Source organism: Plutella xylostella, chromosome 6, assembly GCF_932276165.1.
Source record: "Plutella xylostella chromosome 6, ilPluXylo3.1, whole genome shotgun sequence".
Taxonomy (NCBI): Eukaryota; Metazoa; Arthropoda; class Insecta; order Lepidoptera; family Plutellidae; genus Plutella; species Plutella xylostella.
Genome location: NC_063986.1, coordinates 10660828 through 10664869, shown reverse-complemented (window position 1 = coordinate 10664869; position 4042 = coordinate 10660828).

Here is a 4042-nt window from a genome sequence, read left to right as displayed (position 1 = left end):
ATATAATCCTTGCTGAAATAATTTTCTTTCTCTTGATTGTTTGAATATGGAAATTGTGGACGATTTGGTAGGTTTGGTTTGGGAACCTGAAGGTGCCATACACGTTAAATAGCTAAGTTGAGTCAAAGTCCATGTTATTTTTAAAAGAGTTTAGTCATCGCTATTGTAAGAGAAATATAACAATTAATAAAAATATAACAGTTAATAGGAAATAAATAAATATGATAGGTTTTGCTCACGTAGGCAAGTCGAAGTCCTGACTCCGCGTAGTCTGTGTACGAGTGAGTCCGAGGACCCTGGAAGAAGAAATCCGAAGGAATCTTGATGTTCACTCACAAAAATCACTTTATTTTTTTATTATTTATTTATTTATTTATTAAGCTTACATATTAGTTGTAGTTTTACAATGAGTCCCACAAAACTGTTTGTAAACAATTTGCCTGTGGGATCGGAGTCTCTTATATTAAACAAAATACTTTTTATGTTTTAGGTATTGTTATACATAATTGGTAATATCACAACAAATAATAAAATTATAATATGAGGTGAACTTGTATCAAGGTAAGTTAAGGAAAAAATATTTTTTTAATTTAGTTTTAAATTTAGATAACATCTCTTTATAATATATTATAAGTACTTACACAAACATAATGCCTCATGGCAGTTAGTGATATTTAATCGATATTATTTTTACTGTTAATTCAATCATAATTAAGACTGCTCTGAACTTCAATAGCAGAACTACACGACACAGACTGACGACGACTGACATCTGGGTAAGTAATACGAGGTATAAAAACGAATGGTATAACATTCACAAGGTATACGCCCATATGATATAAATTTATTAAGTATAACAATCACTGTGCATAACAAACGAAAGGCATAATTACTAAATACATAATTTCGTAAAGAATAACGTTCGAAAAGTATAATTTCAATTGGTATAACGATTAAAATTCATAACGTTTATAACATATATTCTACAACGAATATAATTATCACAATGACTGTGCTCTGCTGCAAAGGGATGCTGATGCAATTTCTGAATGGTGTCATGCAAACTATATGTATCTCAATGTGAGTAAATGTTTTATTATTACATTTACAAACAAAAAAGCTTATATAAAAAACAAATATAAACTTGAAGGCCAGGTATTAGAACGCAAAACAGTGGCGAAGGATCTTGGAATCCTATTTGACCAAAAACTAACGTTTAGAGACCACTACGATCACATTATAAACAAAGCTTATGGTATGCTAGGGTTCGTAGTGAGATCTACAAAAGGATTCAATAACCCAAATAGTTTTATTTATTTGTATAACGCCCTAATTCGGAGTGTTCTGGAATATGGCTCTATAATTTGGTCTCCGCATTACGCGGTGCACTCTGAACGGATTGAAGGAGTCCAGAAAAAAATGCTTCGAATTTTGAGCTTCAAATCAGGTTACGGTCGAAGTTTGATTTCATAAACTCAGCGACTAGATCAATTTAATGTAACACCTCTTTATGTTCGTCGCATGCATCAGGACTTAATATATCTCCATAAAATTATACATTCCGTTATAGACTCCCCCACATTGCTGTCATTGATTAATTTCAACACAAAACCAAACCCCCGACATCCCAAACCATTCCACCTTCAATCTTATAAAAATAATATTTCATTTTTTAACCCTATTGCAAGAATGTGTCGTCTATATAATGATTATGCCAGCACAAAAGATTCTGTTGTTGATGTTTTCGATCCAAAAGTTATCAGATTTAAAAGGCAAGTAAGAATGTTAAAATTTGATACAGAGTAACTATTAACTATATTATTATTATCACTTTTAAGTTTGCATGTAAGTTTATGTTTTAATAACTTTATATTTATATAGTACCTAAATTAATTCACCTACTACTAGTGTATAATTAAATATGTATACCTAGGATGTTAAATTAGTGCTTTTGTTTACATACGCTTTCCAGGATGTGTATACATACCTCGGTAGTTGATCTAGATTGTATCTTAGAAACTTAAAACTGTGTACCATGTTTTGATTAACTGCTGTTTTGTGTACCATGTTGATAAATAAATAAATAAATAAATGTATAATTCACAAAAAGTATAAAATATTGTCGTATCGTATTTTCTCCTCCTCGCTTTGCTCGTCGTCGCACCTATCTTTAGGTTTTGGTACTAGGGGTTTTGGCATTATTATTATTATTGACGCTATGTGGGGAGACGCTCCGCTCCGCTTCGCTGCGCTCCGCTTTGGTTTCGACGAACATGTGCACCTAACACGCTCCTCCTCGCTTTGCTCGTCGTCGCACCTATCTTTAGGTTTTATTACTAGGGGTTTTGGCATTATTATTATTATTGACGCTATGTGGGGAGACGCTCCGCTCCGCTTCGCTGCGCTCCGCTTTGGTTTCGACGAACATGTGCACCTAACACGCTCCTCCTCGCTTTGCTCGTCGTCGCACCTATCTTTAGGTTTTGGTACTAGGGGTTTTGGCATTATTATTATTATTGACGCTATGTGGGGAGATGCTCCGCTCCGCTTCGCTGCGCTCCGCTTTGGTTTCGACGAACATGTGCACCTAACACGCTCCTCCTCGCTTTGCTCGTCGTCGCACCTATCTTTAGGTTTTGGTACTACGGGGTTTGGCATTATTATTATTATTGACGCTATGTGGGGAGACGCTCCGCTCCGCTTCGCTGCGCTCCGCTTTGGTTTCGACGAACATGTGCACCTAACACGCTCCTCCTCGCTTTGCCCGTCGTCGCACCTATCTTTAGGTTTTGGTGCTAGGGGATTTGACGGTGTTGGGTAATGAAACACAGATTATGTTATTGTATGTTAGTATGTTTTATGAACTTTATACTAGATGATAGTATAGTGCCACAATCTTATCTGTTCCGGTGGTCAAAATGTGCAACAACGAGACGTCATTGTCAAACATCATTTCATACTCTGTGCGTTATTTGAGTTGTCAATTACTGCGAAGAAGCTTACGCTACGTTATTTAATTTGTTTTGTGATTTTCTGGGTGAAATACTGCCAAAAGCGCTGTAATGTGATGCAAGAAAAGTAGTACTATATATATTGGCTTTTATGCAGGAAGAATATCGTATTCAGGCGCCATTAATTCCGTTTGAAAAATTGGAAGAACGAGTTGCAGCGGCTACAGGTTAGTGTTGCCAGATAGGACGAATAATTTTACCCATATATACTCCATGTAATTTTATGAAATATTTTCCCGAGAGGAACGTGCCCCAGCAGTGGGGACGGGATGGGTCGTGATACTCGTGATGAAAAGTATATAATCTTTATTTTTCTTTGATTACAGGTGTGAGGACGTGACATGATACTTTAAATGTTAGGCAATATACCAAGAAGAATTTCGCGCACCTGCAGCGATTTTAGACGAAATAATGATGATTTATGACATGTCATTGTTTTCCCAACCTATCAAGAATTGGCTGAAAGAAATTGCTTTTTGGCAAATAGCCTTTGGAAGGAGACCCGTGCCCCAGCAGTGGGGACGTGATGGGTCGAGATGATGATGATGATGATGATGATGAATTAGCCTTTGCACACTGTCTGAATTTCTTTTAATTGTATGCTCTTGTTTCTTGTTACTTTAGAAAATGTAAAATAAAGTGTTCAAAAATAATACTTAATTAATAGTTTTTTTTTTAAGTCTATCTATCTCGTTATTCGTCGTCCACGACCCACATATATTACCTATACCATTGTAATCTAGATTTAATATCCTATATCAGAAGCAGAACATAATCAGAACTAATTTTATTTCTGTTCGCCGTGGACAAATTTTCCATACAACAAATGTCGTTTGATATATTATATCCACTTTCATTTACTATCAACCCTATATTTTGATTTATCTATACTTATGAATGTACCTAATTATAACAATAGGTAATAGCAGAAATGCATTGTCGTTTAAACCAGAAATAGGCAAAATTTAATCGATGGCATCACTGGATTCGGTCACAGCGACGTCGCCACCGGAACAGATAAGATTGTGGCA